Below are 27,603 nucleotides of genomic sequence, written 5' to 3' on the forward strand. Positions count from 1 at the left end.
CAGAACTGACATCCTTAGCAGTCAAGCCACATTGTTTTCTTTCTGACCTGTTGGCTACATATTCAGTTGATAGCTTCCTGCTACCTATCACACAACAATAAAAATCTTTTAAGAAGACAGCCCAAATTGCTCTAATACCTTCTTTAAAGAGAACAAAAATGCAGAAAGTTAGCCTGTAGGGACTTCATTTTTCATAGATATGCAATTTATAGTGTTTAAATATAAGCTTTTGATTTTCGGTTGAAACGATCCTGTCAAAAAGGTACATGAAAGACATTGACGCTGGACTGTTCTCCACGTAGGGTTACAGCTGATTCTTTCACGCTTTTATCCACGAAACACTTGACTGGCACCTGACTTGACTTTGCTTTATTAGCTGATTCAGGAAAGGCAGTTTTCTGTTTTTTCTTTCTTTACATTTTTTTTTTCTTTGAAGAGGTGAATTTAGGGTGGGGACTAGGGTGAGATGAGTGAGGGACACTTGTCACAAACATTTAAAGAGCACTAACAGAAATCCTAATAAACAAAATAATATATATGTGTATATGTATCTATATACACATATATATTATATATGTGTATGTATGTGTGTATATATACATGCATATTATATATGTGTGTGTGTGTGTGTGTGTGTGTGTGTGTGTGTGTGTATGTATATATGTTTGGTTGTGGGAATTGAACCCAGGGGTGCTTAACCCCTAGCCACATCCCCAGCCCATTTTTATATTTTATTTTATTTAGAGACAGGATCTTTGTAAGTCGCTTAGAGTCTCACTATGTTGCTGAAGCTAGATTTGAACTCAATCCTATTGCCTGAGCATTCCGAGCCTCTGGGATCACAGATGTGCTCCACTGCACCTGGCTCAAAATCACATTTTAATGCATTACTTTAGAAAATAAAAATTGATTCATATATCCATGATAAACAAAAGATCAAAATTTAAAAATAAGACAGGATCAGAATTACTAATTTCCCTTTTATCTCAGGCACTAATTTGGCTTCGCATGGCCCTGGATGGATTGCAATGACAACAAGCTAGAGAATGGGGTACCATTTCTGAGGCATGCTCATATCTATTTCTTCATTCCTTTTAGAAAGAGATTGGATAAGGACATCATGAATCAAAGTCAGATGAACCATGAGTTTCACTGAGCTACTCTCCTTTGGCCATAGGTACTAAAGTTGCATAAAATAGTTCCAAAGACAGTGTTGAATGTTTTAAAGGGAGAGATGGGACAATAGCAAAACACTTAAAGGAGGGATTATATATCATTCATATATATATAATGGATCTGTTTCCTGGAGGAGAAGAAGTTTGGATGTGCATTAGGGAAGGGATAGGCTCCTGTGGAAGGTGTTACAGGAAGATGTAGAAGTAGACTAGTGTGTTTACACAGTATCCTTGATAGTGGCTCTGTGGTTTTCTGGAAAGGACACTGGGACAGGAATCACAAACCGCGTTAGGCTGTGGACAAATCTCTTAGCCTCTCTCCAGTTCAGTATTTTTGTCTGAAAAAGGGGATTCTTAGCATCTGCTACTCATAAGGAAGTCATGCAATGTTCACGTGATGAATAAGTATTGTTTTTACCTATATGCTTTGTATGGATTCGTAGCAGTGAATTTCTTTTTAGATCATCTCCCTCAGCTTTAAAATCTCGTGGTTAAATATGCACTTAAACTTACCATTTATCCATTTTTTAAATGTATATACCCGTGGCATTAAAAAGTGCATTCACACTGTAGTACAGCAATCTCCATCATCCATCTTGAGAGTTTTTATCTTCCCAAAACAAAAGTTTGGACTCATTAATAGAACCTAAACCCATTTTTCTTCTCTCCCCAGAGCCTGGTAACCACCATAATACTTTCTGTCTATGAATTTGATACCTCCTTTTAATGGAATTGTACCATATGTATCCTTTTGTGTTTGATTTATTTCACCTTTCTTTGCATCTTCAAGATTCAGACATGTGGTAGCCTGTATCAGAATTGTCCTTTTTTAGGACAATAATGATCTACTGAATGTGCATACTATGTTTTGTTTAACCATTCACTGGTGAATGAACACTTGGTTTGTTTCCACCTTTCAACTATTATGAGTAATACTGGTATAAATGTTAAATGTACAAATGTCTTTGTGGATCCTTGCTTCTAATTTTTCTGAGTGTATACCACCAGAATTGAAATTGCTGGGTCATCTAGTAATTCTATGCATACATTTTTTTTAGGAACTGCCATATTGTTTTCCACAGTAGCTGCACCATTTTTTTTAGGGGGGGTGGGCTCTAGAAACCATAATTTATTGAATACCCATTATTTCATACACCATGTACTAAGTGTTGTATAGTCATTTTCTCATTTGAATTCTCATAAAACCTTGAGGTAGGTATTATCATCATTTACAAATGAGAAAACTTAGGTCCACTGCCCAAAGTCATATAGTCACCAGCAGAGATTTGTCTGTTGATGAAAGCCCATGTTTAATTTATTTATTTTTTCATCGTACCCATGTAGATGAGCCTTGAATAAAAGGTAATATGCTGTCAAACTCTGCAAAGACACCCCTGATAGTAGCGGCTGCTGTCCATGCTCAACACTAGTAGGGATACATTGAAGCTGATTTGATGTTGTTTTTTTTTTCTACTTAGCATATTCCATGGTTGACCTGCTTGAGACACTTGTATCCCATGGGCATGGCCACTGCTGGCGTGTAGATTTTGCCTTCTCTACTAGCTGTGGTCCTGATGTTCTTGCAAGGATTGTCCCAGCTTCTGATTGACCAGGATCACAGCTGCCTGATGGTCTCTAATTAGCCCCTTCCCAAAGGCAACAGCTGCCACCAAGGTATTACTGTCTTCAAGGTTAAAGGGCTGCTTGTTTGGCCAGAGATCTTCATTTTATGATTCTCACTCATCCTTGCTGATTTTCTCCAGAGGTTTGAGCACATTTTATTCAAGCTTGGAATCTGCTGCTGAGCTCCATCAACACCAATGTGGGCAGTGTCCACTGCCACTTGCTTCTCCTGCTCTTCAACCTTAGGGTCAAGTTGGTTCTCAGATGGCCAGGGACTGTCTCATGGCTAAAAACAGGTACTTGTCCTTCATCTGCTACATGAGATCTTCATCTTGGGTCTGGGGACAATACCAGAGGAATAATGGTGACCTGGTTGTGGAACACAGGTGTTTTCTTATGCTTAAGGATTTTGTTAAGAGTGTTTAACTTTCCAGAGAACAATGAAAAGCTGTCTAGGTCAGAGGGCCAGGTCAGCCAGTTATACTCTTTCTCCAGCTTGTAAATGAAAACTTCCTAGTGGTCTCCTCAGGATGGCCCCTTGCAGGGCACCTAATGATACTCTAAGCTGCTTCTCTGCACTGCTACAGCTCTGGCTGCAGCACCCTGGTTCCCATCAGAATTGAAATTGGCATGTGCTTTTGGTGTCATGCCTAAAAAATCATTGCCAATTCCAGTTTTGGGAAAAACTTTCCTTGTGTTTTCCCCTGTATGAATTTTATAGTTTTACCTCTTACATTTAGGTCTGTTTTTTTTTTTTTTTTTTTTGCTGCTGGGGATTGAACCCAGGACCTTGTGCATGAGAGGAAAGCACTCTACTATATCCCCATGTCTTGATCTGTTTTTAATTAACTTCTATATAGGTGTTAGAGAAGGGCCCAAGTTAATTCTATTGCGTGTGAATATCCAGCTTTCCTGCCACCATTCGTTAAAAAGACTGTCCTTTCCGAGTGAATGGTCTTGGCAACTTTGTCACAAATTATTTGACCACATATGAAAGGATTTAATTCTGAGCTCTTCCTTCTATTCTATTGATTTACATAGCTATCTTCATTCTAGTACTACACTGTTTCGATTAATGTTAGCATTATAGTAAGTTTTGAAATCGGGAAGTAAGAGACTTGCAGCTTTGTTTTTGTTTTTATTTAGATTGTTTTGGCAATTCAGGGCTTCTTGATATTCCATATCTTCCTTATCTTTTAAAAAAACGCTCTCCTCTTATTAAAACTAGTTTTTTTCAGTTTCCTATTCCTCCTTTTCACTGTAATCAACATTCTTGGGAGTCTTTATCCGCAGTCACTAAGGTCACCTCCCAATTTTCTTCTTAACCCTTTGTCACCTGGGTGTCATTGTCACCACTGACTGCAGCTCATCTTGTAAAGTTCATCAACCATCTTTCTCTTTTTAAACTTAGGGGACACTTTGCCTGACTCCATCAGCTGCATTTGAGACCAAAATCCTCTTCTTATGTGATAGAATATTCCTTGTTTAGCTCCTTGAAAACTGTGCCCCCTGAGTTCTTTCTGTCTGATTAACCTCTTGGGTTTTCTGACTATATTCCTGAATTCTTTCTCTTCTCATTTTGTAAAGGCTTCTGGGTGATCCATCGCATTCTCCTGACCTCAATGATTTCATTAGCCTAATTACCAAGTTTTGCATTTCATAGTTATAAAAATGTATGAAAAATAAAGTGCAGGTCTAAAATTATACAAAGGTATAGGAATAAGGAAAAGAACACAAAATAACAAAGGAAGCAGATATAAATTGAAACAAAAGAAAGTTTAGGGCTAAGAAAACTCTTAAATTTTTTAATTTAATGTTTAAAATTTTTTAATGATAAAGCTCCTAAGGTTATTGATGGAAATTTTTTCCCAGCCATCTACTTCCCTGATGTGCATGTTGACCAGGCTGCAGAATGACTCAGCATTGGTCTTAAAAACATATCATGTACACCTATAATATAGAAAAAAATGATAAATTTGTCAATGGTTTCAACACAATGAGTAGGTAGCAAGGATAGGATCTTCCAATTATATATAATTGTGTGGAAAAGTTGCTCAAATGTTCTAGGCCTGGAGCATTTCAGATTGTCCTGATAGAACAAGAGCAATTCTCAGTTCTAGACAATATTTATAAAGAGGGTCATGTGTATTTTCTAAGTGCAAATTCAGATGTGTCTGGATTTTCAGGGAAATTTGACCAGAATGAAGAGCAAGCCCTTCATAGGGGTGGGCAAATGTCTGAGCTAGCGTTGGACCCTAGGCTGTTTCTTTTAGGAGTAAGAAGGTTTTCAGATAGAAGATTATGTGATGAAAGCTGGGATGGGAACAGGGGACATTGAAAGAATTAGGAACAATCACACAGATTGGTTTTTTTGATGCAGACCTTCCTGAAATAAGTGCCAGGGCTTAGCCAAAAAAACTTTAATTAATTATTAAAGTCAAGCAAAAAGTTTAGCATTGGAAGGCTGAGCAAACTCAGACAGTCCTGCTTGGTGGCTTGATAATTGGAAGGCTCCAAAGGAGGGTCCATCCTAGCCTGCTCTTTTATATTGTTTTCCTTGCGGGAAAGCTATAAGTGCAGAGTTCTACAGAAGAAAAACGGGTTTTTATAATTGATATGTGGAAGCTTCTGTTCATATAACAGATGTATCAGGCAAACAATCAGGATGTACACCTTGCACTAGAATTCAAGGAAGGATTTGGGGGATGCACATTGTCATTCATTTCTGTTATCCAGTTTTAGAAGGGCCTATGAACACAGTTCAGTGCTGGATTATGTGATGCAAACTACACAGATCACAGACTGGGGCAAGAGAAGAAGTGCGATTATCTTTCTGCCCCGATGACAAGTTCAGCACCTTCTTTTCCCTTTGTTATATGCTGAGCTCACCAGCTGGGCCCCTGGGATGGCTTTGCCCATATTTAGGTTCATTTTACCTGGGCCTGGTTTCCTTGGTCTGCACCCCACTCTTCCCATGATCAAAACTATGTCTTTTCTTTGTTCTTCTGGGTAACAAAAGCTCTTCTGAAAATTTGTTCTGAGCCAAAAATTTCAAGGGATAATACTTTATAAATGATGATACCCATAGAAATTGTCTTTGATCAGGACCATTTAAAATCTGGTCCCACAGCAGTTAATTTTATGATGCAAATGTTAACACTGGTGACATGTGAGCTTGTGGGGGATGTCTCCTGAGGTGGTTGATGGTCTGGTCTTTATTGGGAAGTGGGTATTCAAAGCAAAGAAGGAAGGGTAGTATAACCATCAGCCCAGGATCTTGCAGAGCTGGACTTGGTTTTCTTTTCTGGGGAACAAAACTAAGGATAGTTTGAGGGTAGGGGGTTGGGGTTGCTTTGAATGTTTGAACTGATTCCCCTTGCTAGTTAAGAAATCACTGTGGCATGGCTGTTTGCTGCGGTAGTTTTCACACTTTATCTAGCATCCCGTGTCTCTGTTGCCTGAGAACTGTATTTATATTTACACTGTGAAGCGTGAATATGCTGCTGTCCTTTGGGGAAAGGGATTCATCAAATAATCCTTTTGCTTGAGTATTATTAAGTGGACCATGGCACTTCCTCTGCTTGCTTTTGCTTGGAGCCCTTGGGACATGTGAGGTGGCCTTGTCCACTTCAATGGGTTTCAGTAGGGTGAACCAGATTTAAAGAAACATAAATTCAGTTGAAAGAGAAGGTAACATGGCATAGCTGAATAATGGCCTTTAATAGGCAAACCAAATAGTTAAATGCAAGATGCTCACTGCATGCTAAAACTTAAGGAATGCATATTCAATGCAATGCATTATTAAATACAACATTGAGCATATGGGTACCCACAATTAATGTATATAAATAGCTGATAAAATTGCTCAGTATTAGAAAGCTAGCGGCAAAAATGACCTCATATGTCAAGCAGACAAGTAGGCAGCTACCATTTTCTTTGTACACCTTACAGATGATAAATTAGTTTTATGGTCTGCATGGGGCTCTTATCACACTACAGCACCAAGTGCATGATAAAGAAAAAAAATGCCTCGGCTCAAAAATCGAACTGGAATTTGGAGTCCCAGCGGAGCTCATTTTTTAAATGTAAAGAATTTTAGCCCGCTTCCTTTGGGGAAGATTTATTGAGACCAAGAGAAATGTAGATCTTGGTTATGTGTTTTGATTAAAACTTGATTTTTGTTTTTATTGACACTGGGTAGAATGTGAATCCGTCATAACTGGCTGCCTATTGATTGAGAGCAGTTTGGTCCAATGGGCACAGGACAGGAAGAAGAAGGGGAGTCCTGGTTTTTATTTCCAATTCTGCCACTAACAGGCAAAGCTGACCTTGGATAAAACTTTGTAACTCTTTGCTAGCTCTGCTTGCTCTGTTTAATTCCCTTCAAGCATGGTGAACAAAAACACTCTCTGTTTTACTCTAGGTACATAGGATACAGGAGAACAGCTACTCATATAGAATTCAAGGAATTGCAAGATTATTTCTTAACATTATATGGAGCAAATATTACCTAAGTAAGTGGTGTTATTGTGCAGTGTGTATGTATATATGTGTGTTTGTGAGTGTGTGTGTGTGTGTGTGTGTGTGTGTGTTGCGTGGGAAGCCATTGATGTCTATTTAAAAACTTCCATGGAATATGAAAAAAAAAATCTTCCATGAAAAGAAACAGACAATCTCAGACTCTGTTGTATGGTTTGTGTGTGGTTTCTTAGTCTTTGTAAGACTGTGCCTGCTTCTCTTTGATAAACATAAAAATCTCATATACTTCTTTTCTACACTTTGAAATTAAAAATAAATTAAATATTATGCCCAAACTCAATTATTTTAATGGGATAGAAGCTGGCTTTGCTTTCAAGTGGTATGAGACTTGTCCCTTGAACCCTGTTCCTCTGGAGTCACTGCTTTGCTAGCTACGGGTCTCGTTAGCATTATTTTCATATCAGACCACATCAATGATTTATCATTTCATACCCAAGTCAAGCAGTAGTGTGCATCTGTGACAGGATGCATTCCTGTGCCTCTGGGGTGTGCCTGGGACTTCAGAGCTTATTCTATTCCTTGCATTAAGGCTAGCATGATTCAGACAGCTGGAGACTGAGACAGGGTCAGTTAAGTGGTATAAAGAGAAGTAGTTGCAAGAAGAAAATAAATCTTTTCCTTTATCTCTCATCTTCATCCATGCTTGTGTCTTCCCTGGTATTTTTCCTTTAAAAAACTATTTTTGAAAATTCACTTAATTCCTACAGATAATTAGATACAGTGTTTATCTCTTCGCACTTCCCACATGGTAACCAGAAATGATGTGTTCGCTCATCCCTGAGCAAGTATCCCGATTGTCATTGGGCAGAGTTGCATTCCAGAATGTGCAAAAGGCAAGTGAGAGGCAAAGACTGAGAACTCCTTTCCCTAAGGCGTTATCTCTGTGGTCTCAGCAAAGCTTCACTGTGCAGTTTGACGTCTGATTTCCACTGAGATCTCTAGTGTAAATACAAGTTTTGCCTCACAGGTTTTGATTTGGTCCTTTTTTAGGGTTATGGGAATAGTATATAAGGAAATTGGTAATCTTAAACTCTGAGCAAAGCAGACCTTCCTTTCTGGTTCACATAATATCGCCAGGAATTTGTATATGTCCCCATATTTCATTCATCCATGCATGCATTAGTTCAGCACATATTTATTGAGCAATCACTGTGCCAAGAGCCAGTGATGCAGCATCTTTCATGAACCAGCCTGTTACCTACCCAAACCCAGCTTTGCCCCCATTGTTAGCACCACTATTTCTCCAAGCTCAGGCCATATGACAGCTCTGCTAAATGTTACCCAATCTTAAATGTGCTAAGCCTTTCTTGCTCATGAGCCTCTGTACACAATGCTTCTCTTCCAAAATCACCTTTCCCTTCTTCTTCTCAACTCACACCCAATTATTCTCTAAACTAGACACATTCTCCAGGATACTTCACCTAAACCTTTTAGACTAGTTGCATGGTCTTATTACGCTTTCCCTCTGTAGTTATTCAGCTGCATTTCATCTCTGCCACTTCCAAGAAACAAAAGGCCATCCTCACCATTATGTCCAAAGCATCTAAAAAGATTTTGGCACATAGAAGACATTTAACAAAGACTTTTAAATCAATCAGTGAAACCTCAGTGGTGTCAACTAAGCTGAAGAAGGGCCTGAGGCTGGTGTTTTAAAATCCTGGAAGGGTGAGCCTTAATCCTCCTAGATTTTGCAGGTTTGGGATGCCTGGATGTGCTGAGATGTTTGAGATGACAAAGAGACTCAGAAGACTCAGGGACATGAGTCCTTTCCAATTTACTCACTGTTTAAAGCACTGTTAGTATTTGCAGGACTCTTCTTGAAATTTATCTCAATGTATATTTATATCATATATAATTCCATGCCAATACTATTTATTATATAAATAATGTTGAAAACAAGTCTATTAGTCTATGCACACACTATGAAATCCCTAGGAATAGTACAGAAGAAAGGGTTGCCTAGCCACTCTTTCCTTGAACTCTTAGATCTGCAAAATGCTACATGACACCCTATAGGAGCTCTTGTCGGTATTGTTTACATAACCACTCAAGTAGCTCCACATGGCAGTTGTCATTCTCCTTGGCTGGCTTAGAGGAAAGAAATCAGGATAGATAATGACAGGGATGAATAAAGTCATTTTGTAGATTTGCAAATGTGGTCATTAAAAATAAAGTAAGACCCTTCTCAGGAGGCTGCTAACCTTGACAGCTAGTTGGCACAGCTTAGATCAGAGGATGCTCAGCACTGTCTGAACAGAGAAGAAAACCAGCAGGATTTCCAAACAAATGCTCTGGGTTTTTGTTGTCGTGGCTGTTGTTATTTGATTGTTTTTGTTTTTAAGTTTTACTTGAGTTTATTAGCATGAAACTGATTTGCAATGGAAATGAAGTGGTACCCACAAGTGAGGTCTAACCAAGCAGTTGTTAGCATTGGAGTGTGGGACAATCATCAGATGCATGTGTTGAGGTGACCTTTATCTCAGCTTAGCTCATGACTCTATCCCCTTGCCTCCCAGCCCTAGAGACTCTTACAAAGGGACAAAATGCTTTGTCCTTGTTTGTCAGTAAAGTCACTCCAGAAAGTGACACTGACAAAAGGGTTAGGGATTGGTTTCTTTTCGCAGAGATTCTAAATGAGTACATAGACATACGTGCACAAAGTAGGATTTATGCCTCTGAATATGGCTTGCAAAGAGGGAGTAAACCTCCTGAATTTAGCAATCAAATTTGTTAAGGCTTCTCTAAAGCCTAAACTTCCAATTAACAAGCAAATCATCATCAGACAGCCAGTGAATGGCAAATTCATTCCATTCAACATCTTTTCAAAAGTGGATTTTGTGCACTTATCTCCATGAAAACCCAGCAGGAAGATTTTCCCTGGGAGTGCTCCTACATCTGCCTGTTTTTAATGACGGTAATGGCAAGCAATATTCTACAATTACTTTGGCGATCTCATTTCAAGCATGCAAATCATATTATTGAAGAGCCCAGCAAAAGCCATTTGTTCCTTGGAAGCACCAGATAAGTTTTGTGGGGTGAGCAAATGCTGTATGGAGAAGGCCAGGCCCTCTGTCTCCTAACCTGCACTGCACTGTGGTAGAATTTGTCTAACAAGGTCAGAAAAGACAAGCTAAAATCTAGACATCAAAGGAGAACTAAAACAAAATTTCATTCCTGAAATTAAGGAGTCCTTCTTTTGGTTTCCTTCAAGAAAGATTAGTTTTGTGATTCATTTACTAGTAACAAATAACTTCCTTTGAAGGAAAATGAAAACATATACTGCTGATAAAGTCCATGAAACCAAAGCCAGGGTCCTGCTCAAGATCAAGAACTTCTTCAAGTACCACAGTGGCCTTTTCTGTTTTCTCTGCTTATGTCTGGGTCCTAGGAGCTGGGGGTATCTCTTAGCCCTCCCCATAAAAGCCTTTCCTACCTGCCCTGAGACCTAACTTGCTCACTTCCCTAATGTAGTAGGTGTTATCATGCTCAGATCTCCCTTCCGCAAGAAAGGATTGCTTACCCTACTTGGTGAGAGAGCTGCTGGAAGATAGTACTCAGCTGTTAACCCCTTTGGAGACACCTTCACGTCCCCCTCCTCAGGAGTCTTGCATCCTGACTGGGGGATATCAAATGCCCCTCACATCAACCCTGGAAGGCTACTCCATTTTCAGAACTCCCAGAAGTTGGGCTGAGGCTTGCATTGAGATTTCATTAAGGCTCAGTTTCTCCCTCTGCCTGAACCTGCTTCCTTCCCATCTCTTGCAAAAATGCTGGTCCCGAGAGCATTCTCTATTAAACCTCAGGTGCAGGAATGTTTCTCCCACTGTCAACCCAACATGATACCTGGGTGAATCTGCTACTCCACTCTTAACACTTTGATCTTTTAGTGCTTTGTTAAAATTCCAATAGTTGGAGCTTTTTTAAAAAAAAGCATTTATACTTCAGCATAAAGAGTTTCAGATTTTTTTCTATGGGAAATTTCTTGAATACATAGCATAGAAAACAATAGCCCTAGAAAAAAGGGTACAAAGAAAAAAAAAAAAAACAGACATCTGGGAACACCAGTGTGTGTGTGTGTGTGTGTGTGTGTGTGTGTGTGTGTGTGTGTTTTACAGGAATCTGAATCAAGTTAAAAAGATAACAAATTATAACCTCTTTCAAGAGTGGTATGGGAAGCTTTGCCATTTTAAGGATCCTTTGGGGGCTCAAAGGGTTAGGCAATTTCACACACATCTAGTAAGATCCATGCTGGGCAGCACCTCTCTGAGTTTGGAGCTTGAAGATAGTCACAGAAATTTGCTAGCAGTTTTCAGCTTGCCATGTTATCACTTTGCCCTTAATATGATGTAGGTCCTTCCTGTATGATAGCTCTGTTCCTCTGTTACTATCGACTGATCTCTCCTTTATAACATCTGCTGTCTCAGTTTCTGCTTCTTTATAACTTCAGCTTGCTCACAACTTTACATGGTTCCTATTTTACTTTATAGATTCTCTCTGGGCAAACTTTCAGATTTAGCTTTCCCTGTTAATTGCCTGATTTTCTCTCCAATAGCTTCTGAGAAGGAGACTCTAAACCTCAATTTGGAGATTCTCCCATTGGTGGCTGGTAAGCTCAGACACTGGCTGCTCTATGGTCCTGTTCTCACTCAAGGACAATCAACTGTCCATAACTTAAGGGGTTGGTGAACAGTGATGAATCACTTGATATGAAATGAACCAGCTTTAGGCTAGTCCATTTATAGAGATGGGACTGAATTTCTCCTGAGGCAGGACTATAGGCCAGGCAGGTACCAAAATATGTCTATCTAGAACATCATCATTGACCTTGCAGTTGGAGATTTGGGTCCAAGGAAATATTTCTTTTATGAACATGTATGTTTTACTACCTTTGTGGTGGGGTGGTTTGCTTTAGGCTGCTCTATTTGGGCTCAAATACTTTAGTAGAAGTATCAGCAAATTAACCTTATAAGAACTAATTGTTCTCAGCTGGATTGTTGCAAAAAATCTTAAATAATTGTTCTTCTTCCCATTGACCTTACGTCTTTCTAGAAAAATGAGTGTACATATATGCAAAGGAAATGAACATAATGTAGTAGACATTATGAATGATAAAATTCTACTAAAATTGTAAACACATTATACAAAGTTTGGTGGAAAAAAAATAAACCAATGAGACAGGAGAATCTTTGGTTCTTTGTCTTATAGATTTGAAGAATGAGATCCACAGTCATGAAAGGTGAGAGCTAAGTAACAGAGTTTATTAAACTAATAGAAGGAATTAACGCTCTTATACGGGGAGGGTTCCCAAGGAAGTTTGCCTCTGGGTATCTATTGTCTAAGGTCTTATTTGATAATGTTAGAGGGAAGGAGTTGATCCTGTAGACCATAGGCTAGAGATATTTTAAAAACAACAGGTCTTTGAGGCCATCACATTAGGACAGTTGGTGTTCATGCATCCCCCTGTCCAATCACGGGTGTTGATCACATGCACCTTTGCCTCAGGGTTCCAGTATATACTTTCAGGCTCCAATGGAGTTACTAGTCACAAGCTGTCTGGCCATCTAGGACTTTGTGGTCAATGGTAGAAATGTGAAAGCCAAATGCAGAAACTACTGAAGGGTGTGACCTTCATCTGCTTAACACATTTCTGTCTCACCAACAGGAGGCTTTTCATAACTGGCTCTCAACTGTAAGGGGAAAGATTGACCTTTTGGGGTTGGGAAGACCAGGAAAGATGTTATGCCAAGGTAGGAACAGGACATGAATGGGGAGATACAATTTCAATGAGCAAAGAAGAACTTGAAAGGATAGTTCAGACCTGAGAATCTTTGATGTAAAATCATAGAAGGGAAGAACTCAGTTTATTTATATAAAATTGACAAAGAAAGTAGAAGAGAATAGTAATTAATAATGTCTCATGTAGGAAAGAAAGACTCCTGTGGAAGTCTTATTAATACAGTTAAAAGAATCTTCTGTAGTAGGTGTACCTTATCCAGTTTTACCCACTTAGACACAAGGCTCCAGTCACAAGGAAGCATCCTGCTATCTCAGATAACTCCTTCTTTTTCTTTGGAAAGGTCTTCAACTAGGGACTTTCTAAGAACACACATACATTAGTCTGAGACTGGCAAAATATACAGCACGAAATATGAGATCTCTTATTCGTTTAGGTTAAGCAAAGAAAATAACATGATCTATACATGGGATATAATATGGTTCTGATAGTATTTCTAGGTACCTCTACAGAAAGGAATTAGTAAGAAGCCTTAGCTCCTTACAATGAACATGGTTATTTTTTCTGTTTAGATCCAGTCTGAAATTTTTAATATTCAAATTCTGCTAATTCTTTTATGTGCCCCTGTCCCATGGAAAATTATGAGGGACATAATTTCCTTTTATTGAGGTCTTTATTCATAAGCAGGAAATATCAGTTGTAGCATATGTAAAAATGATCACAGTTGCCTTCAGGCAAATAAGGCTTAAGGGGGTTTGGCTCTTTCATTATGCGTTCTACAAATGCTCAACACCAATACATGTCTCTTTTTTTTTGTTGTTGTTTGTTTGTGACATGCCACAGTTCACTGTTGATCCCCCTGTTCAGAGTGCCCTGGATTCTCTAGGCAGGTGCTCATCTATCTACTTATTTCACATGTATAAATAAAAGGGAGGGTATTTGTGTTTGGTAGTAAAAAAAAAAAAAAAACCCTCAGCTAATAATGTACTTCAAACCTGGACAGCATATTTCTCCTGTGAAACTCTACTAGAAACATTCTCATTTTGCAGCAGCTCATGACTGTTCATGTTCAATGCTTTCAGTCCTTCTTCCTTAAACAAAAAAGAATCTCACAAAATATTTGTTGACTTAATGGAGATGGAGATTTTTCTACAAGAAAAAGAGAAGGGTAGTGAGACTTCTTGAGGAGAGTGTTTCATAAGGATTCATGAAGTACTTGGCAGAATATAATAATAATAATATTCATGACTAACACTTAAAGGTACTTACCAGGTTCCAGGCACTGCTCTGATTTACCTATGTTATCTCATTTAATGTGTGCTTTTTTAATGCACAAAGAACTGCTTACACACCATTGAAACTGTAATGGTATGAACTGATAATGGATGACATACTTGATTTTTTCTCGTGAATCTATATGTTTTAGGAAAATAACCCAATAACTAGTTGTGGAGGCCTTGCTTTTAGGAGACAGTGGCTCCCACTTGCATTCTGAGCAGCTGGAACACAGCGAGTACTTCAGTCCTCACCTGTAACTGACTGAACAGCCCTCCTTTCTTTTCTTATTTATATGTTTATTGATTGTTTCATCTCTTGGTTTCATTAACTAGCCACATGTCACCAAGGTGACAGAGGTACACTCATTTCCCTTATATTTTAGCTTAAAGGGTATGACTACTATAAATTAGCCAAGTGCTAATTACGTACTTTAACTTATTCCTCTCCAAAGAATTCTGTTTTCAGGTAGCTGGAGTAGGAATCAACAGGATCTACAATTCCATATAGATTTTGAGATGAGGACATGCATTATCTTTCCAAGCCATTTCTAATCACTATCAATACACATACAGTTAAACTAGGTTGTGTTTTACAAAAATGTTTCCCTCTCACAACCAAATAGTCACACCAATGTGCATTTCCTGTTTTTTTTTTTTTATTAGTTAGGTAAAATGTTGCCATTTAAGGGAAGCTGAGTCAAGAGTATACAAAATACTGTTAATTTACCAGTTTCCTGTGAAACTATAACTAACCAAAATAAAGTGGTTTGTGTGTGTGTGTGTGTGTGTGTGTGTGTAAATGGCATTTGAACCCAGGGCCTCACGCATGGTAGGCAAGTGCTCTACCACTGAGCAATATCCCCAGCCCTTTTATTTTGAGACTGTCACTAAACTGCCCAGGCTGGTTTCAAACTCAGTGATGCCCCAGTGTTAGCTTCCTGAATAGCTGGGATTACAAGTGTGTACCTCCACACCCCTCTCAAAATATTTAAAAAATCAGAACAAAAATATTCCTTATAGAAATGAATAAGAGGGAACACACACACACACACACACACACACGCACGCACACACACACACAAATCTTAGAGGAGACTCTGGGAGTCACCTGTTCAGTGTAAGTACCTCTGTCAAGAGGACTGTGTCATTCAATGAAGGCTGAAGTATTTGTCTTTTGTTTTTGTGGTTCTGGGGATTGAACCCAGGACTTCAGGGGTGCTAGAGGCAAGTGCTCTGCTACCTGAGCCGCATACATTCCCAGCTAGGAAAAGGCTAGTGTAAGAGACTCATTACTAGCTCTACCAGTGATAAACATCACATTGTCAAGTAGTTCTGCTCTCTTTAATTCCTCGACCACCAAGGCTATGAATTAGCTTCCGCTAACAAGGAACTAAGAAAGAAGGAATATGGCTCCTTGAGAAATACTTGTGAAAATGCAGAAGACCACACATAATTTGTTTCAATTTCACTCTCACCACCATTTCTTAAGAAATAGAGAGTCAGAGTCTGTATTTATTTCATTCTTCTGAAAGCAAATCAAGCAATCCACCTTTCCCACCTTCCATCCTACTCCTTCTCCTGTGAATAGCAATTATTCAAAGTCTTTGATGATTAGAAGTTAAGGAATTTGGTTATGGTAGGAAGGAAACTGTGAAGGTACAATAGTAAATACTCTTCTTTTACTTTTTCCTTCTTCTTAAGACAGAACCAATAGCACAGTACTTTCATTAGAAGCTACAGTCTAGCTGAGAAGACACGAGTATCTGCAATGCCTAAGAACTCGGTGCTCTAGAAGCCACTTCTTTGTATTTTAAATGGGAATGAATAAGTCAGAGTCAAAACCACAGAGAGAATACAACAGGATGATTACCACTAATATTAACTCAGACCCAGGTTTATCAGGCCATAGATCAAATGAAGTAAATGTGGGTGGACAAGTGACCAAGGCTTAAGCACTAACTCAACCAATACTCAGTGACCAATCATTAAATGACTTTAAAAAAAATTTCCTGAAATTGACAGCTTCTTCTTATTGGCTATTTTTGGGACTCATCCAATTGAAGAAACACCATCCTCTCTACCTCAAAGCCTGAGCTTTAGACTGTTGGATGTTGACTTCAATTTAGTCATCCTGAGCCCTGATACATTATGCACATATTATTCATTGTTCCTTTCCTCTTTATTCTGCCATTCTTTTAGCTTGTCAGGGTAGTCAGGAATGTAAAAAATATATATTAAAAAAGTCAGCTCAGGGGAGGTGCAGAGTAGAAAGTCAAGAAGGAAACAATTTCACTAAACCAGAGAAAATAATTTGAACAAGTTGCCAAACCAAGGAGACAGAAATAGATACAGATAACCAGCTTGCAGGGCTAAGAAGGTGACAATCTGAGTGCAAATTTGGGCAATAACTAGTAAATGGATCTCTATCGCTGGTCCTTCTCTGACTGCTGTGCAAGAAAGGAGATAAGGTATACTGGCAGATTTAAAGGACTACAAAAAAGAGAAATATTCCTTCTAAACAGGTCTCCTTTCCTCACCTTAGTGTGCATATTCATTTATTTGGCCTTTATTGCTTACTACATTGTTTATAATTAATCTTTCATATGTCTATATCTTGCTTCCTTGCTCAATTGTAAGGTCATGAAGTATGGGTCTTGCTTACATCTTTGTACTCCACAAAAGTCATGAAGATTGTCTTGTACATCTCAAGATGCATACTTGTGATAGACCAATGAAGACTTGTTATTGGGACTCCCTTCTGTGAGCTGTCCTTATTACTCTCAACAGATGGCAGTGGTCTTCATCACTTCATGTACACATGATATGAGAAGAAGAACCATCTCAGGCATAATGGGGTGAGTCACTGGAACTTGGGCCCTACATTATAGTCACCTCAGATTAAACAGTCCATTCACAAAAGGAAACTGCATCTATTAGGTAACACTGGTAAAGCACTAATAAGAGGCTCTCTCTGCCCACCATCATTATACATAATATAGTGAAATATTGTCAATCTTAATCCTATCTAACAGTTGATTTTCTGACTACCGCAAATTTTTTGGCAAATTGTCATTTTTCTGATCAAATAAAAATCATAAAATTGGTAATTGACGCCTAAAGGTTTATATTTAGGGTAAGTTTTCCAATATATCTATTATGTAATTGACTAGAAAACTGCTTTATCTCCATGGAGCTTTTTGAGATCCTTACAAAATTCTGCAACACACACCAGTATCTCTCTGGTATGATCTAACATAATACATTGCTTGAACCTCTCATTTTGGTATTTGATTACATGTAATTGTATCTGTACTATATTTTTTATGTCATACATTACAGTATATGGTAAGTATATTTTATGTCTGTTTTTTTCTAGAATTGTCTGGCTTAGAGATTAAATATACTAAGTATGCAGTGTATAGGTTATGAACTAAACTAAATAGTAAATATGGGGTAAGTTGTGTGAGTCTTTACACTGGCTTAAAATTTGTGTTGAATCCATTGAGTCCTTCCAACTGATTGAAAGCTCCCCAAGTCCTCTCCAGCTATCAGAATATAATCTTCCTTAATTCTGAAGCAATATTATTCAAGCATTGTTTGCTTAATAAATATTCATGTCTATGATGATCATGGTTTTTAAGATGAAGGATTGTGTAAAGGTAGCACATTGAATGTAATGAATAAATAAATAATAGGAAGCGAGTTGTTAGCTCATTGCCCTTTAACATTAGGCTTAAAAAAATGGGAGCTGTAGAGTGCAAAAAATGGTAATAGGCTAAGCGTCTCTCTTACCAATCAGTTGCCAATTCACAAGTGTCAAGCCTTCACCTTCTGTCAATCATTGCTTTACTTTTTATTTTTGTGATTCGATTTTATGAGAGGTGGGGGAAATGGGATTTTGTTGGTCCAAGGGTTAAACTTTTAGTTATGAAATGAACAAATTCTGAGGACCTAATTTATAGTATAGGTAGAAATGAAAATGCTAATTAATTTGATTGTGGTCATCATTACACAATACCTATTACATAATCAAACTGTATACCTTGAATATGTTCAATCTTAGCTAATTAAAAATCTAAGTATAAATAGCTTATAGTTAAATGCCATCAATGGTATTTTATAATAGATCATTTGTATGTATTTTGGGTTGTATTCATGCTGTATCAGATAGGTATTTTTCTTTTTAAATAAAATGTTAAATTTTCTTCTAGTCCCTTATACCTTTTGGAACATAATAAAAAATCATCCCAAAACCAAAGCAATGAGAAAACTCTTTGCTTTCCAGTGGCTGTCTCATGAAGTAGAAAGGTTTTTTATCTAACTCCTAGCCAGGGTGCTTGTGTGTGCGGTGGGTTTTCCATAACCATCTTTTTGAAGCAACCTCTTCAATATTACCATTACATTGTTTGCCATTTCTGTGAACTCAGCATTTCTGTGAAACTTGAAGATATAATACACATATGTATGCTGCAGATTTCCTCCTACTGACAAGTTGTTCCTGAATTACACGTATGAAAACCCTGTGGAAAGATTCATGATGCTTTCTTTCTTCTATTTACCTAGGATGAAGTTTGTGCTCAATAAATAGTAAAACTTTACTGATTGCTTCAGTACTGGTGACTGGTTTCACAGGAAATCACTGGTCCATGAAGGAGTTCATTCAGAAGCTAAGATGTTAACAAAATTGAAATTCTTATGTCTTTTAATATCCACTGAATTCTCTCATGCCGTTGTAGACTGCTTGGTAGTTTTATCTCTCTCTCTCTCTCTTTAAGTATTTTGAGGCAAATATGAATACAGATTGATACCTAAACTTTTCTACATCTCCTCGAAGAAGTTCAGTAAGGTCAGTGCTAGGTTGTCAGAACCCAGATCCTCTCAAATATGACCATCGTGTCTCTCAGTTTCCCTAGAGAGAGGACGTTCAACTCCTCAAAGCTGTCAACCTGATAGTTTTTAACATTAATAACAGCCACCAAACAACAATGACAAGCCCCTAAAATAGATTAGCAGGGTTTTGTGGTGGCTAAGAGCTGGGTTTGCTAAAAATAAAACTATTTCTGTTCCCTCCATCATCCTTTTTTTCTGCTAGACTATAATTAAAGTCCACATCTGAAATTCTTATTGAGCGGCAAAGTCCCATGAGTGATTGGCATCTGGCATCCAAAAATATTCTGCAAAGAACAGTGTTCTCAGTGGCACATCTGACAGGCTTGGCTCACTTTCAGTGCTCCTGGCTTCCCGATGAGTGGCAAACCAATGGATGAACAGGAAGACTGTTTCAGCCCAATATCAATCAATCAGTTGGTTCTTCCATCAATGACTTGAAGCAATTTCACAAGCCTACCCTCACTTACCCCACACTGGCACATGAGAAGAGAAGAGTGATAGGGGAAAAATCAGCTTCGCTAATGGAAGCACTTTTTGCTTCTGCCAGTGCTAAGAAAGAGGGACCCAGCTTGGTTGAGAAAATGTGGTTCCCTGGTGAGATGGAGAATTGCACTTGCCTGCTGGTCCAAAGAGCATTAGTTTTTGCATAGAAATTTCACCCAATTAAAGGACTTTTATTTGAACCCAAGATTTGTGGTCTCCCTGGAATGGAGAGATTAGTTTTAGAGAGGAGAGGAAAAGCCTTTCCTCACATCTTGTTTTTCATGCTTGTGTCATTTGCATGAGAACGAGACAATGTGTGATTGCATATGGGTTACTCCTCATAGCATCCTAAATAAGAACATGTTGGACAGTGAGAGGCACTTTTTCCTCTGAGCAGTCAAATAAACCTAATCATATGAATATACAATGAGATAAAACACCAATCTTGTACCAAAAGGTTTTATGATTTTAAGTAGACTTGTGCTAAACTCTTATCATAATTGTAATTAGAAAGAGCAGGCCAGTTTCCTGCTGCTTGTGCTCACATTTGACATGTGAACAGTATGAGGTTAGTTGCGTGAACTGAATTCTTGATTTGCCTTAGTTTAGAGTTGCTGTTTGCTATGTGGCAAGTAGAGGTCATATAAAGTACCGTAAATGCTGCTGAAAGCAGGTATATTATCATTCTATAATTGCTAAAGACAACCAGTATTTAACCTGATGTTTTGTAAGACTGTTAGTATACAGTATATTCAATAATAAAATTGGTCTCACAAAGGACACCCAGGAATACAAGAGTTATAAACTTAGGACACACATAATGATCCCATGTTTTGATATCCATGAGACTTACCTGATGGGGTGGGTGCTGCTAGCATTACATTCTGATTAAACCCATTTCCCAGGTTTTATTTTATTGTGGTGTGTGAAAGAAGGAGGATCAAAATGACAGTTCTGATGGTGAATGAGGCATGAAGATGATTGCCGAAGTGAGCAGAAAGAGAGTAGAATGTCATTTAGAGATGTTTTCTGCTGAAGGGACTGATAAGCCAATATGTTGTGACAATTTACACTTCAATTGAGTCTTTTGGTGACTTTCAAATATCTTTGAAGACAATATAGGTGGCAACACTGACATCTTGCCTGCCAATGCAAAGCCCATTTTGGTATCAGATTACCAGAAAAGATGATGGTTGGAGTTGGGAAAACCCTCAAATATGCTGCCAACCTTTTTTCTTTGGTGGAGAAGCTATGACCAAAGAAGGTTAAAGGATGAACATAAAGTACCCTAGCAAATTATAGAAGATTATGGAAGGTTGGAATTTTAAACTCTTCAAACTAATTCTAATGTACTTTCTGAGTTGGCAATTGTTCAGAAATATGGCCTTGAATGGAATGTGAGAAATAAAGTAACACTTTGCCCACTCAGCAATAGCACTGTAAGTTACCACATTACTTAAGGTTAATAATATGTTAAAATTAACTGGTTTTTGTCTTACAGTAGCATCTTATACGAGCCAACCAACTCACTTTCAGGAATTTAGTTAGTTGGCTGAAGTCATTGAAAGCCACAGTGGAAGAATTTTAAGTAATTAAAAACAATGCACAGAGAGAAATAAACAATGTTTACTTAAGTGCACCAGGTTACTGCTAGATGCCGAAACCCTGCTCAAAGTGACAGAAGCAGTCAGATAATTCCACTCCTTTAGCACAAGCTCATAAAATGGCACCACCTATTAGGGACTGAGACAACCACATTATTATCGTAGAGATGTACTTTATGTGGAGATGAGGAGAGATGATTTCTGTTCTTCAGAAAGAAGAAAAAACATGTCAGACTTTCAGAGCAGTCTTGGAAAGAATTCTAGAGACACAAATTTCCTAAAATGGGAAAATGTTCAAATCTATCCATGGATGACTCTTGGTTTCTCTGTCAACTGCAATGATATTTACAGAATGGATCTATTTAAAGATGCTTAGAGAGAAAAGATCATAAGGTATCCTAAGACAGGAAAAAACCACCCATATTCAAGATGGTGTGACATTCAACAGTGAGGTAGCATTAGGACTTAGTGTGACTCAAGAAGCTGAATGATCACATTTTTTTCCCCAACTCTGGGCTTGAGATCACTTGGAAAGCCTGAAATTAGCCATAAAGGAATCATTTATACCACGGAAACTAAAAAGCACTACAAGTTGCATTTTGGTCAGTTTTTTTCCCCCTGAAGAATTACTATGATTTAACATTAGCCAGCATTATTGCTGGATATTATAGTGACTCAACATTAAAACCATAGATAATAGCGATTATTTTTCAGAAGTTTTCAAAAATATTCTTAAAAAATATTTGAGCTAAATATATAATTATGAATTAGAACTATGGTAGCAGTAAATCTGTGAAATGGAGCCCTTGGAGGAGAATGAAAGGATTCATCCACCTGGAAATATAAGTGGATACATTGAAATAAATAGTTAGAATCAAAGTTGAAAGAATTGAATTTATGTTTAGCCACTCATTATGTAACATATTTTGTTTAAAATCTACAATATACCTTACAAATATGATGGGTACTTTAGGGAATGCAAAAGAAGTACAAATCTTCTGTTAGAGAGCTTAGAATCTAACTGGATGAAACCCAAAATATTAAAGAAAGATACAATAAGTACAGTAAGAATTCAAAGTAAAAGAACTTGCATAGAATTATCAGATAAGGGTGTGTGGTAGAGGTTCAACAAGAAGAGAATCTTAGAGAAAAAAACAATATTTGGATCATGTTGGAGGACAAGGAAAAGCATCTGGATACATGCTAAAACGTAGGAAGGAGAGAGAATGTGTACTAGAATCTGTCCACAGAACTTCCTGGCCAAAGTGGAGGACGCGACTGGGCAATAGGATCAGGTAGAGTGTGATACAGAGAAAGAAGAAAGGAAGGAAAGAAATGTGAGAGTTAGAAATGGAGAGAAGAGGGAGGGTAGATAAGGCATAAGGCAAAGGAAGAGAAGGAAAAAAGGACCAATTACTCAACATAGGGTATATGTGAAAGACCCCTCATGTGTACCATGTCAAGTAGTTATCAAAACACTTCTGGGGGCAGACATTGTCTTCATTTCACAAATGATGAAGCCAAGGTTAAGCCAACCAAACTCTCCAAAACCACAAAGTTACTAAGTGTGCAGCTTGGTCCAATTCATCTCTGGCTCTAGATCCAGGGATCTTGCCACAGGAGCACATACCCTAGCACCTGATTTCTTGAAAACTTCAGCAGTTTCTTGAAACTATTATTTCAGTTAAATATCAATAGAAGAAGGAAAGATATTACTGAAAGAAATGGGGTGGGAGCTGAATCAGCTGTAGCCCAATGCAACTGAACATTTAACAAGTGATCTAGTTGAGTAGGAAGAGCTCTCCATTGTTTGGGTGAAGGTCAACGTTGTCAAAGGGGCAAGATTTCATATCTCGTGGAAAAGACACCAAAGGGAGAACAGCCATATGTTATGGAAAGAAAGAGGTTACAGTAATTGAAATGGAAGGAGACAGAAGATTCAACTAAAGGCAAATACTGAAACTTGAGCGTTTATTATGAACTGTACCTCTGAATCTTCCCCAATTGGCAGAACTACTGAAAGTTAGTTCACCAGGGACCGAAAGACACTTTTGACAGAACTACAAAAATCCCCTGGTAAAGATAAATGGGGAGTAATTTAAGTAGTCCCAAACTTTTCTGCAAGATTCAAGATCACTGCACATTGTTGGATCTGTTCATAATGGCCTGGACTGTATCCCAAAAACACCAGTGGGAGAGACTCAAGCAGACTGGCCAGGCTAGAAAAGGAAAATGAAGCCATTTGGACTTGGCTGAGGCTATGGATGGTCTGACAGTTTGCAATTTATAATTTTTTTTTTTTAGTCCTTTTAACATTCTTTATCTGCCTTTATTTGCTCAACAGCCCTTCGCTCAAGTTCACGCTCAGCTTACCACATTCAGTGAAGCACACAGCAGTGGACAGGGGAATTTAATCTAGAAATCAGCCTGACTTGTCTTCACAATGTATTTTAGCTTCCAGGGCTGCGCTAGGAGGATGCGTAAGCAAGAGCCCTGTCTGGGTCAGGTGGCCTGAGAGCCCTGCCAGAATCCCTAACAATGCCTTTTAGGCAATGCTGTCAAACAGACTCCCATCTCCTTAACTGACAGCGATGAGCATTTTAATAAAATGAGGTTCTGGTTGTTTTGAAGCATGAAGCCTAGTAGAAAGGAGAATCTGATCAGCTTTTGCCATGGCTTTCATAATTGTGAATCCTTCCATCTGACTGCCAGTAATTCGCCTTCCCAGACATTCGGAATAGATCATCCTCACTTCAAGCTGTCTCAGATGCATTGCTTGGGATTCTTTCAAGCTGCCTGGTAGCTTTCAGGTGGTAAGATGGCAGACGTCCAGTCTCTCTGAAGAAAAAGGCTTCATTGTTCATTGTGCCACTGTATTTTCCAACCCTTTTTGTTATATCCTGGAAGCCTATTTGCTTTTTAACTGCTGCCACATACTGGGAAAACATCTTTATCCAGTAGTCCTCAATGCTGTGGCTTGAGTCCTTTTCATCAGGGGGCCTGTAGGTCCCTAGCTGAGATGAAAAGTCAGAATGTTTCCGTCCACATGGTTATCTTTATGTCAAACAATTTGAATGCCATTGGTCCTGGTGCTGCTTTGTTGCTGAAAATTTCCTGGAAACATCACCATCTTCCCAGAAGGCATGATTCGAAAGCATTGGCAACTATTCCCAAGTTAGCATTCCTTCTAGTTTTAAATACCACGTGTAACATTAACAGTATTCTACAAGAGGGACTTTTCCAATGTATCAAGGAAATTCTGGGTCAAACATGCCACAGAATAGGTACTTGTCTACATTGCCAGGAAACCCTGCAATCTCTTTTCCATATTCTCTTACATTTCCTTTCCCTTCAATGTATGAAAGAACTTGATTTCCACTTACTGGAGCTTAATTTGGATTCTAAACCTACCCTGTGATTCAAAATAGTGTATATATTTTAAGCACACCTTTTCAAAGGAATAATCCTGGTAGGATCAAACAAATATCCATCATAGATAACATAGATTAATTTTTCTAATTTTTATTCATTTACTCTGATGTATAGTAGAAACAAACAACACTGAGGAATGCAGTTAATAATATAGGACAGTTTTTTAACCTTTGATCAACATCTCCCCAAAAGTGTATTGAACACACACACACACACACACACATGCACATGCACATGCATATATACACACACAGAAGCATACCACATTGGAAACTGTATGTGGTAATGAATATATTGACTCATTTGATTGTAATAATTGTTAAATCACACACAGACGCATACATATGTACAATATTCATAAACACATGCACATATATGTATATATACATGTATATAGAAATATAATCATCAGGTTGTCCACTTTAATATATACAATATTATTTGTTAATTATGCTTTGATAAAGCTGGGGAAATAACATTGGACACGGGAAAAAAATTAGGAAGAAAGCAAAAAGTGATTTTGAGCATGTACCTCTCTGGAGAAAGCAAATCTAATTAAGCAGAGAAGAATTGTGCTCTGTTGGAAGGGCTGTGGAGGTGTGAAGTGTCTAGAGATCAGTAGTGATGAGTTCACTAGATGGAGGGAGGGATGTGTGGACACAGGAGAAGTTGCCTCAAGACAACTCCTAAAATTTACCAATCTGAAGGACTATTGACACAAAAGACAGCCTAATTTATTGAAACAATTAAATTAGCACAACTTCATCTTTTCTCCATGGGGCCTGTACCCGGGGGGACACAACCCTCTTGATATCTGCAGTGCTCAGCCCATCCCAACATCTCCCTCCCTGAGTGCTACCAGATCCAGCATCAAACCCATCTCTTCTTTCAAATGCTGCTTTTCCATTTTCAGCAGCTACTCTGGGGAAGCAGACCCCATCCTCACAGAATATCTGCTATCTGCTAGTTTTCAGGTATAAAGTGTTAACATGTTGGGTATGATTGAGAGCCACGAAGAGCTGAGTGAGGGGTAATCCTTACTTTATTGAAATGACTGGACATATTCAGGAAAAGGTGAGCTAACTCTCCTATGTCACTTTATCTTTAGAGTAGCAATCACATCTATATTCTTCTTCTAAATATAAAGAATTGAAGGATTGATACAATACCTTTATTAATTTATTCATTTTTAATTCTTAGAATAGTGTCTTGCATGATGTTGTGATGATAAGAACTAATATTTATTAAGTGATTGCTATATGTCAGAAATGGGGTTAAATGCCTTTTGAGAATTATCTCATTCAGTCCTCATGATGGCCTGATGACACATTTGCTGTCACTGTTCCTATGGGGCATATGCAAACACTGAGGCTTAAACTTATTAAATAGCCTGTCGAATGTCTTCTTCCTTGTGTATAAAGACCAGAATTTAATCCAGGTTTGTCTGATCATGAATACCTGCTGGATTTGTCAAGAAAACAAGTCTATAAATTCCTTAGGATGAATCTGTGGGGAAACTGTAAACCCCTGAAATTCTGCATTGGGAGGACTTCTTCTATAAACTGCCCCCATCCCACCTATTCAAAGTACCTTGTTTTATCCAGGTTGAGATGCTCCAAGCTTCTCCAGCTGCCCTAGTCCTGTTTCCCACAGGCTTCATTATTTGTTCCCACTTCTCTGTTCTTTTGGATCCTGATGAGATGTCCAAGAGACTTTAGGAAGACGTCTGGCCCTTCCTGGTTGTCATACCTGTGTCAATATGTACTACCTGCATAACTTCATATAATGAACTCTAATCTACTTTCCTGATCTGTAAGGAAAGTGTAAGATGTGAGGATTAAATGGTATAAAGCACTTAGTACAAATAAGGGTTCCATAAACATTATTATATCACTAACCATTATTATTATTGCTGATGCTGCATTCATGCCAGACCACCTTCATAACTGTCTTCTCTAAACTTTCTCAAAACCAGAACTACCAGAACTTTAGAAGCAATTATTAGCATTATTTTTACCTGTGCACTATTTTATTTAATCAAGGAGTGACATAAATCTCCTAGATGATTAAGTGTATTTATATACACATTTTTTTCTTACTATCTCTTAGCTGTAGTTGGAATGTGTCTGGATTATAGTGTCCTGGTCCTTAACTAGGTGTGTGACTTTTTGAAGTTCAAAGGTATGTATACTAGAAAAGCACATATGTTTAATTAATTCTCAGATGCCAAAGAGGAGATCAGCTTTTAACCAGTGATTAAACATGTTTTCCTGATGATGATTGGTGTCAGTTTATTGCTTGGTAAATTCAAGATATGCATTTACCTTAAAACTTGGTGATTCTTGCATACCTTTGAAGACTTGACTTTTGGCTTCTGTACCCTCAACTCTCATGATAACACATCTCAGATTCTTGGCTGCAAACTGACCCATGATTCTATTCAGGTGGAGAAAATATAGGAGCAAATAGTAAGAAAAAGGCTCAGCATCTTCTGTCCAAGTATTTTTTTTTTTTTTTTTTTGGTGGTTGTTTTCGACAGCATGTGTCTGCTTTCAAGGAATTCCTAGTTAGATTATGTAAAAACATGTCTTTGTGCTATAAATTTAATCTTTCCCTTAGCCTCTTGCCTCTGACAAGTTGAAGTAAATACTTTGACTAAATGCTGTGCCCTCATGCCTGGTAAACTATGTTATCTCAGCTTAAAAGGAGGAGAGGGAGCCAGAAATTGCATCAATTGAACAACTTTTTCCTTGCATTCCTCAGGGTCTACATCTCCAAGCCCCCCAAATAAGAGAGTTTTCTTAAAATTTATAGGTGATGTTCACAAGGGATCTAATGAGGACATA

General features: G+C 38.1%; 1 pseudogene; it reads right to left on the bottom strand.

Moving 5' to 3' along the window:
- Positions 1 to 2,601: 2,601 nt before the first annotated feature.
- On the bottom strand, positions 2,602 to 24,071 carry LOC143382630 (mediator of RNA polymerase II transcription subunit 8 pseudogene; annotated as a pseudogene).
- Between the last annotated feature and the right edge of the window lie 3,532 nt (positions 24,072 to 27,603).

Source organism: Callospermophilus lateralis, chromosome 17 (genome assembly GCF_048772815.1).
Source record: "Callospermophilus lateralis isolate mCalLat2 chromosome 17, mCalLat2.hap1, whole genome shotgun sequence".
NCBI lineage: Eukaryota > Metazoa > Chordata > Mammalia > Rodentia > Sciuridae > Callospermophilus > Callospermophilus lateralis.